This window comes from Haliaeetus albicilla, chromosome 8, assembly GCF_947461875.1.
Source record: "Haliaeetus albicilla chromosome 8, bHalAlb1.1, whole genome shotgun sequence".
In the NCBI taxonomy this organism is placed as follows: Eukaryota; Metazoa; Chordata; class Aves; order Accipitriformes; family Accipitridae; genus Haliaeetus; species Haliaeetus albicilla.
The window spans coordinates 26,126,058-26,136,010 of record NC_091490.1 but is presented as its reverse complement, the minus strand read 5'-3'; the positions used below and the strand labels follow the sequence as shown (position 1 = coordinate 26,136,010).

Below are 9,953 nucleotides of genomic sequence, written 5' to 3'. Positions count from 1 at the left end.
GGCGCGGGGCGGGGGGCGCGGCCGAGGCGCAGGTGCTGCGGCGACTGCGCTGCTCCGCCTTCCCCCGCCCCGCCCGTCGGGGAAGTGGCCCGCCCCCATCAGCGCCCGCCCTTCCCTCCCTCTTTGCCCATTGGTCGGTATGAATGATGCGGCCTTCCGGCGGCGGGGCGGAGCCCGGGGCGGCCGGCGGCGGGGGAGGGCGGCCCCGGCGGGGCGGGCGCGCGGGGATTGGTGGGTTCGAAGAGCGGCTGCGCGTGGGCGGGTGCCGCCCCCCGCTCCGCGCCGCGGTGATCGCTCTGGGAGCTGCTCCGGCGCCGGGCGCGCGCTGGCCCCTCAGCCCAGGTGAGGCGGCGGGACGGGGCGCCGGGAGGCCCGGTCGCTCGCCGCCCGCTGCGAAGCCGGCGGCGGCTGGGGCGGGGGGGTCGAGTCGCGGGCGCGGCGGTGAGCGCTGGATGCCAGGAAGGGGGAGGGGGGCGGCTTTGCGGCGGGCAGCCGCCGCGCCGGCCGGGGCCCGCCGCCGCCTGTCAGCACCTGCTCCCGCGCCGCGGTCGGGCGGCTCCGGCGGCAGCGCCGGCTCCTGCGGTCCCGGCTTCACAAGGCTGCAGCGGCCTTTATCGCAGAGCCGCTTCTGGGCGGCCTGGTGTGTCGGCGAATAAACTTCCCGCATAGCCAGCTTTGGAAAGCTGCTGTTGGTATCTCAAGTCCCGTATTTGGACTTTAATGGTATTTCTCCTGGCGGTCGTTGGCCTCACTTCTTTGGAAACAAACGCAAGACGTACCTATCCGGCCAGCCTCTATCGATGGTGTATCCTTCAGACATCGCCCTTGTTTCTCTCAAGTGCGGTAGCAGCAAAAAGGCATTACATCACGTATCTTTAATCAGTTGTGTTGCGCTTAATGAGGTGCGTAAGGATGATAATTAGTAAGGAAAATTTTAAGGGGGTGGAATGAAACACGCTGTTACTATACAGGAACCAAAGGACCTGCAAACATACTGTGAAGAGTGAAGTATGTAGGGAACAAGCTCTAAACTCTTAAAGAATTTGAGTTAGACGTTATGGTGTGGCATATGTAAACTCGTATTATACCTGGCCTCATTTATCTGCTAGACTGTAGCCTTTGGTAGTCTAGTTCCTCCCCTTCTTTTGCTTATTCGGTTTTTGAACGGAGGAGCATAGTTAATCAGGAACTTTTCTTTATCCCTTTATTGACCTGATTGCTAAGACACAAATTGTACTCCACCTTGAAGCTGTAGCCTTTCTTCTGCTTTAGAAGCTTTTTCAGCCTAATGTGCTGTTCCTGTTAGATTCTTGCCAGCTGGCTGCAGGGTGCTTGCATTCTGGGTTGCCATGGAGAGCTGTGTAATCTTCTCAGGATATAGAAGAACACGCTGAGTCTTGTACCTCAAAAAGATCAGTTAAAAGATTCTAGTCTTTCCTTGAATTTTGTCTGAAAGCTTTATACCTTTTGTTTAGGTCATAATTTTATTAGAGGTGAAAATGTCAGCAAAAAGGTCATGCTCCCAGTGCAGTCCCAAGTACTTTGCTTATGTATTTTTGTTGTGTGTTTGAACTAATTTGTAGGCCTGTACCAGTGTTTCTTCTTCCTGGTTCCATTAACTGTTACCTAGACTTCTGAACTGTGATTATGCATCCCTCTTTGGCGGGAAGGACTTTATACTTTCAGTTGCTTTTGTATACCGCTGAGACAAAACTTACCTGAAACTTAAGACAGCTTTATTGGACTAGAAGAAACGTATGTGGGTCTTGTCTGTTGCTTTATTTAAAATGCGGTTATTTAAATGCTCTTGTAACTCTTTCAGGCAACTTAAAACTACTTAGTATTGTACATTCTTGCTACTCTTGCTGGAGAATTACTTCAGAACTTGATGATTAGGTTAAAGTAATTTTTGAAAAGGTGTTGATAGGCATTTTACCATTTTGTTCTTGTGCTTTCATTGTCACTTGGCTTAAATTGTTATTTTTTTCTTTTATTTTGTTTTTTTCTGAGGTGTTTATAGACAACAATTCTATTTCCTCTTAGACTATCTTTTGGTAGTCAGCAAGCCAGTCTCTTCTAGTATTATTGTTGAGTAAAAGCACTGCAAAAAAGATAGAAAACTTGCTTCTTTTGGCATGTTGCAGAGGAGAACACCACAATTTTGAAAATGAGTCTTACCTCTCACACCTTGTCAGGGTGGGAATTTATTCTTATTTTGCTAGAACTGTTTCTAATGTCAGTTCTAAGCCTTTTCTTGTCAACAAATGACAGTAGACCAAGTTTCTAAACCAGCGTTCTTCAGGTCCCCATGCGCAATATGATTTGGAGAGCAGTTTGGCTCCCCATTAGTTAGGAAGGAAAAGTTTTATGAAGAAATGGGTATTTTTTTCTAAAAATAAGTGCTATCTGTCTGTAGTTTTAACTATTGAATGTGTGGGGAGCTTTTGTTTTACCCGGTTTATCTGGATTCTTCAGTTTTGCTTAAAACAGGATCATTTTTAGTTTCTCCTGGTTTTCCACTTTCTAAAATTTAACAGCAAAGAAGTTTTTACTTTTCTCTTCTTGTCATTCAGTTTTTTTTGTAGCAGTTGTGCGGTCAGTTTCACTTTCCACAACTTAGTCATTCCTGCCCAGATCTGGTAACTATGGTCTTGGTTTTAGTAGTCTTTAAGGTTAACATCTTAATGAAATTGTTTATATTTAGGAAGTAAGTACTGATCTTCGACTTTCTGAAATATTAACCTGTTATTGCTATTACTATTCCTGTGAATGAAAGAATAGAGGGATACAAGTTAAAGAAAAAAACCTCTTTTATTTAGGGACTTAATAGCAAGTCAGCTATACAAATGATCGACTTGAAAAACAAAACAAAACAAAACACTATTTTGTGGAAGACCACAACATTAGGAATGTAAAATACAGGAAAAATAGAAGTGGAAAAACTGGTAAGAGATGTTCCAAAACTTATGTCGTATTGAACAGATGGTTAATGTCAAGCTGCCTCTTGGGACTCAAATTTGGCAGTGTTTGAAGAATATGGTTCTTGTTCATATAAAACTTTTGTGTATTATAAGCCTTTTACTAACACGAAGGAAAAACTTCCATGCAGCTGAGTTACAGGGAAAATAAACCATACATAATCTACCAAGAATCTTCTCTAAATCTTTTTTATTTTTTCACTGTTTTTGTTTACGACATTTTTTTCTACCATCATTGTGCTGTTATACTGTTAGGAATTTTGTTCCTTGCATGCAACACTTTGGAGCCTATACCTTACCTAGCAATTCGTTGGTTTGTTAGAGGACAGGGTATGCTATTGTGACAATTGTATTTGTGTAATAACGTGTATAAATCTGTATAAATTGTATAATAATGTGGATAAATCTGTGGGCAATGGGGGCAAAATGGAGCCCAGTTCAGTATTTATGACACAGACTTAAAAAAAAAAAAAGCAATGACTAGCTTCTGAATAGATTTGTACCTGCATCCCAAATGTTGGAATAAATATGCAAAGCAGTTTACGACTTGGCACCTCAACAAATACTTTTTTTTTTCCCTTAAATTTATGTAAGTGATGTGCCATAAATAAACTATACCTGTGTCGATAGGAAGCAAACAATAGGAAAAAAAAGTGTTCTTCTCACTATAGTATGTGTTCATCCTGCACTTTTACAGTTTTTACACATTGTAGTTGTATGTTTTTCAGCTGTAGACTCATAATAGAGAAGACAATTAATACTTGCTCTTAAGACTTGGGAACTGAGGGGCACAGGTGATGCACCAAGCAATGCTGCTGGCATTAAATGATGATGGATCATTTTGGTTGTGTAATAAAGGTTCTATGAGAGCTACATCTGCTGCTTGCAGGATAAAAACTTGCTGGAGTGGTAATGAGTTCTTTATGCTGAATGCCTGCTTAATCTCTGAGTGAGCATCAATGTGTGAAACAGAAAATTTGAAATAGCAGCTATATTGCTTCACTTAAATTGCTATTGTGTTTTACTACGAAGGATTTTTTAACATTTAAAAATTTGGTTTGATTTATGGAACCTTAATTTTCCCCTTTCTCTGCAAGATGCTTGTGCAATCTGTCTGTCTGCTTTCTTTCACTTATCAGGATCTCTTTTTAAGAGATGTTATAGGCCAAGAAGGAGCTGAGCCAAGTGGAACATTTTATTGGAGAGATTTGTGATCAACTTGCTCTATCAGCTTAAGTGCAAATAGTCAACATTTTGTGCTGAACTTCTGCCATCTGGTGTTCTTTCACATTGGATAACATGCTCCATTTCCCAAACTGAGTTGACCTCTCCCAGCCAACTTTGCCAGATGCCTTAAATAGTTCTATTTAGAAACCTATACAATACCTTTACTATGCCTAATAGGGCACCTTCGCATTTACTAAAGCTAATAGAGTTGGCCTGGAATTATGACGGTACTCTGAATGTACTAGCAATGAGGATATATGGTTTTTGTCACTTATATATTGCATCATTCTCCTAAGTTCCTGGCATCTCGTTTCCGCTCTTAATTATTCCATTTTAAGGAATCTACCTTTCAATCTGATTGCTGGGTGAAAATAGGGTGTTTAGTGTGAGTAAAGATACCAGATTCTGGCCAGAAATTTGAATGTTCCTTAACTGAAAGTTTTAAATTTTATTTAGCTTTTGGTGTGATACACGTTTCTCTTGTTGCATAGTATATGTGCAGGTTTTTATCTGCTGCTTGGGTGTTTTCTATAAAAGGAAAAGATGCAAAGGAAAAGAAAATAACGAGTAAGAATGGTTCTTTCTGACTCAGAGAAGGAAGATGCTTCTGGATTCAGTTATCATGGTGGTTTGGAATAGTTTTTTTATGATCTGGCAGAAATAACCTGTGTCATTAAGACTGCTTGCGTTTTAAGGTTGGTAATTGTGGGTAATAATGAAAATAATGCTAGGCAATGCTTCCTTGTTAAAGGAGGTGTTTGCACAAGCCTTTAACAACAGAAGGGGAAAATGAACAAAAAGGATATACGGAGTTTAAAAGGCTCGCCATATTGCAGACCTTTAGCATTACTTAAAGCTCCAAACGCTCTGTTAAACTAGGTACTCCACAAACAGAAAGTTAAAAACCTCCTCCTCCTGATCTATAGAATAAGTGGAAAGTATATACACGTAATGCTAGAGGGCATGTAGACATGCTCCTAGACTTCTGTTTGCCTTTAACGGAATGTTGTGTAAGCCAGGGCATCTAGTCTGCTATGCCAAAGAGAGATGTGAGTGGAGGGAGAATCAAGAGGAATTAGCCTATGTGAAAGGGCACAGAAGAAACGAACCTTCTCTTATCTGTATTTAGAACCCACCATGCAGCAGGACCCATTGGGTTTAGGTAACCAAAGAAATAAAGGAAACCACAAACAAACAACTTTTTAGAAATAGGATGATAAATTAAATATATTCGCTGTTACCATGTCTGTCATAATGGAGGACCATATTAGCAATTAGGTAATAAATGTTGGACTCTGCTCTGGGGCTGTGTTCCTCTAGTGTTGAATTCAAGTTCATGCTTTCATTTTCAGCCACGGATGTGGTAAGATCCTCACTTCATGGTGAGCAAAATTTGTCTCAGAAGTGCTTGCCACCTGTTAGTGTTTTTTGTTTGTTTTCTTTTTCTTAAATCATCTCAAGATTTAGAAGGATCTCATTGTTAGGACCTTTTTAAAGCTTATTTAAAAATATAGAATGTCATAAACTAGTACGATTCATAATTCCATATTTAATCTTGTAAAGTAGTTGTGGGGTTTTATGCAATATTTTCATTACTTTGTTTCATATAGTTATTAATACTTTCATTAAAATTCTTTCACAGTCCTACTTCGGACCACGTTGGGCTGTTCTGGCCATACTTGTGCTCCTTTGTCACTAGGGAGTTCCTCTTCCTGCCGTCATATTGATGACTAAATTAAATTGTTGATTAAAGTAAAATACTTGGACAAAAAGCCTTTTCTTTCATTTGGGTAAATACAGTGCTGGAAACAAACTGAGGAGGGAAGCAAAGAATAGAATCAGTTGGATCACTCAGGAGTTCGTGACAGATAATGATAGTATTTGTGTAATTTTTTATTTAGTAATTATTTTAATTTTTTGAGGGGGCTGTTATGAGTGTCATAGCTCCTATTATTAATATTTTTCTATTCTTTTATAACCTTTGTGCTTCTGTTGACTATCTAGAAAGACTGCTGGTCATACCGAAGTAATTAAGTCTTGGGCATTAACTGGCTGAGAAGGGAGATGAAATAATTCCATAGATAATGAGGCAAGTTTCCATACCTTACTATAGTAATTCAGTTCTTTTGATTCATAAAAAGTAGTTAGCTATGCATTGATCAGTTCTGGTAATAAAATACCTGTCTAGCCTTATGCTGTCAGTTACAATTTTTTGATTCTCTTTTCAGCAAGGAGCTGATGGTTTCATATATGAGAGACAGCTCTGTCCATGGTTTGGGGAAAGGAGAGGACATTTCATGTTCCTTTTTCATTAGTATCCTATAAGTAAAATTCTAGGCTTCTGGAGCAGTGGGTTGGTAGGATTTGTATTTTGTTGAAAGAACATCACATGTGGCCCAAAGCCCAAGCTGATACCCACCCCTTCCACCCATTTTAGGATTGTCTGCAATATTCAGTAATGTGCCTTAATTTCGTACAGACTCATATTTTTAAGTCATCATGGTAAATATAATTGAGGTGGAGGAGGAAGCATCTGAATCAAGAACACCAGATAGTGGTTTTAATTTATTTGCAGCTTGTCCGGTGAGTCGGATAGCATAGGATGTGTTAGGCTGGGTCTTTCCCATGCTCCATAGTGATTACAAGCTCTGCAGAATCTTCTTTATCAGACTCAAACATAGGAGGAGTGTCAAAGGTAGTTATTTGTGAACCTCAGCTTTCCTGTTCTGTCCTTTAGATGCAACCTGTTAATGTTTGATGTGACCTGCACTTGGATTGTATGCTGGAAAGCTTGTATGCTGCTTGTATTGTTTGCTGTTAAGCCAGTCCTTTAATAGAAGCCCCATGGCTCATTCCAGGTGTATCTGCTCCATATATAAATCCATGAGGAGAAAAAGGCAGTATTTCAGAGCGGGTATCTGAATCCACGTCATCACTGACCCTGAATAAAACCTCAAATTCACTTCATCAGTGAAGGTTGTTTCTGTGTGCTGTCAGCTACTCAGCTGTTGAAATTCTGTCAAAAGTGGTGCAGAGAGGAGTTTAAAATTAAGCTTCCAAGAGTAACTGCACTGGTCTTAGTACAGTGCTTCTTGTGTCTGCATGATCCATGCTCATGACTAGTCACTTGTATTGTACTGGGCTCGTGGTTTGGAAAAAATAGCTTTTTCCCAACATGGCACACAGTTATTTTAAGGTTCATTCACAGGGGAATGTGTATTGCTACAGAAATGCTAATGATGATGCTCTTTACTATGTAAATACAATATTAAACTTGATATAGAATTTTAAGGGGTGTGGTGGCTTATTTGAGGCTTATTTGTTAATTCAGGTGAATTTTAAAAATATCCTTGGACAGCATTGAAGACTAAAAGTATGGTTTGTCTAGTTCCGAGTATTCCTTGTTGTACTTTTTGTGTTTATATGCTGTTTTATATTTTGAAAGTCTGGACCCAAGCTAATCTCTGTATTTCAGTAATAAGAATTGTCAGTATATTTTTGTTGTGTAGTCTGTCTCTTTCTCCATAGGGTATGCAAAGCTCTGTTCTGTTTTTAGATAATACAGTTCAAGCTTCTTTTCCTTTTTTTTTTTCGCCCATGCTATAGCCTCTTCCTGAAGGGAAATTCAAACTTAGTTCACCATTGGGCAATTTGCCTTAATCTTGAAACAACAAATCTCTGTAGCTAGTTTTTTTGAAGGAAATACAATTTATGCAATTGGTCTACCTTTATCTGTACTTCAGTAGCTCTTGAATCTCTCAGTCATTTGGCAGATGCTCCTTTCCTATAGCTTTGTGAAAAATAGCAGATGGCTAGAGAAAGCATTGCTTGATGGTCTCCTTTAGGGAAAGGCAGAAAGAATTGAACTGTTAGATACTCTGTTTCAGCCCCCAAGTGACCAGTCAGCATATGTCAGCCGTGTAACTGTAGATAAGCAAAGCAATACTTTTGATCATTTGACAAACTCCAAAAAGGAAGGTATGGGTTGAGGGAAGGAGCCAGTGAAGCTCCAGAAATGTACCATTCTAAGGAGATGCAGGGGAAAAAAAAAAATCTCCCTCTCCAACTGTATTGTGATTATTGATTCTATATACTGCTAATAAATAGCAGTATCGTCTTTCTGTTGCTTGCTGATTCTTTTTATTTTGTGTGGAAATATGGTATTCTATCAAAAGTTAAAATGAAAGGATCTATTGTAGAGGTTCAGTGTAACTAAGAACTGCAAACTGATTAAAGTGATTGTCTACCATTGTGATAAAATTCATGGTATGTAATCACATCTTTTCTGAAATGGAAAATGCCTTAAAACATGACACGCTTGTCTGGAAGTTGTAATGACTAGGACAATTAGCTTGCATAACAGGCTTTTGAGAAAAAAAATGACAGCTATTGTTTCATTGATGTCAGGGACTTGAAATATACTGATGAGGATTGAAGATGGGGGAGTCTTGGTTTCTTCCATAATTTTTCTTGAGAGTCAGTTAGCCTCATTCAAGTCTTAGCATATATATCACTGATTCAGTTCAGTGATGTTAATGGAAGGTTGAGATGTACTTTCTTTGGATATTGGCCATTAGGCCTTGGTTCCCTTTTTCTGCACTTTTTGCGCTTTTTGATTAAGTGCAAGTGTGACGAGGTTTAACTTCTTAAAGCATTGTGTGGGATTCCTTTCAGTATGTAACATTAGTATTTTACCATGATTTTTTGTTTGTTTCATTGTAAAATTTATAGAAATTAACTTAATAGATTTTATGCAGCTTCAGAGAATCAAGTTAAAAGTAGTTTAATAGAATTTAGTAAGGAATTCAGTCTTAAAACCTCATGCCATGCAAACCCCAGGCTTCTGTATCTATATAGCTTCTATATAAATCTGGGATTTAATAGAAAAGAATGAAAAGTGACTTTTTGACAGCGGTAAGTGCATTTTTTCGATAAAGCATTGAATTGAGACAAAGTTAGCTTTTTACTGATGGTTTAATTGAAGATCCTTTAGCTGTTTATAGACAGGGTGGATAGCCCTAACTATGGCTCACCATTTTCTCCTAATACAGAGCTGATAAAGTGTTTTGTCTATTGTGGTGTATAAACTGGCTGCTGCATTTGATTGCCTAACCTCTGCCTTGCTTTATTGATTTTGGGGAGTGTTGGTTTTGGTATCATACTACTGTGTAATTAGTAACACCAGTTTAATTTTCCACTTCTGAAGGAGGCGCAATCTTTTTCTGTATCATTTTTTCTACTACTTTGAAATTACAAAAAAGCTGGCACTTCCTGATTTGATAGTAGGAATAGTAAAATTGTGCGTTTTAAGGCTGTGTATGCAACTTCAATTTTCTATTTATGCTTTCCTGAAAGGCAGCTCTTTAACATGAATATGGATTTTGCATTGTTTAGAGGTGTAGAGTGAATAAATTTAAAGCAGCTGCTTTGCATTAATAAAGATTTTTTTCCTCGTAAGCACTAAATGCTTTTTTCGTGCTACATGAAGTTTTAATTAAAAATATAAGTTTAGGAGAAAGCCCATTTCACTGTTAGATATGCCAATAAGAGTAGAACTTCTGATTTCTGTTAATTCATTAGACTTTTCTGCTGAAGTACTTGTGTCCTCTCAGTCCATTTCATGTTGATCACCAGCTCAGGAAAGGCTTGGTTACACAGAGAGATTCTGAATAGTTAAGGTGCATCAAGTGAAAGAGCAAGGCTTAGTTTGCTATTACGTAATCCTCCCAAGGCCAGTTTACGCCTGAG

General features: G+C 39.4%; 1 protein-coding gene across 4 annotated transcripts in view; it reads left to right on the top strand.

The window, feature by feature from the left end:
- Positions 1-187: 187 nt before the first annotated feature.
- GPSM2 (G protein signaling modulator 2) overlaps positions 188-9,953 on the top strand; it is a 30,624-nt gene continuing 20,858 nt past the window's right edge. For 3 of the 4 annotated variants that reach the window (XM_069789416.1, XM_069789410.1, XM_069789414.1), the window contains exon 1: positions 219-342. The gene's annotated coding sequence lies outside the window, so the exon portion shown is untranslated. Of the gene's footprint in view, positions 343-9,953 lie in introns of all 4 variants that reach the window. The other variant, XM_069789415.1, reaches the window with a different exon arrangement.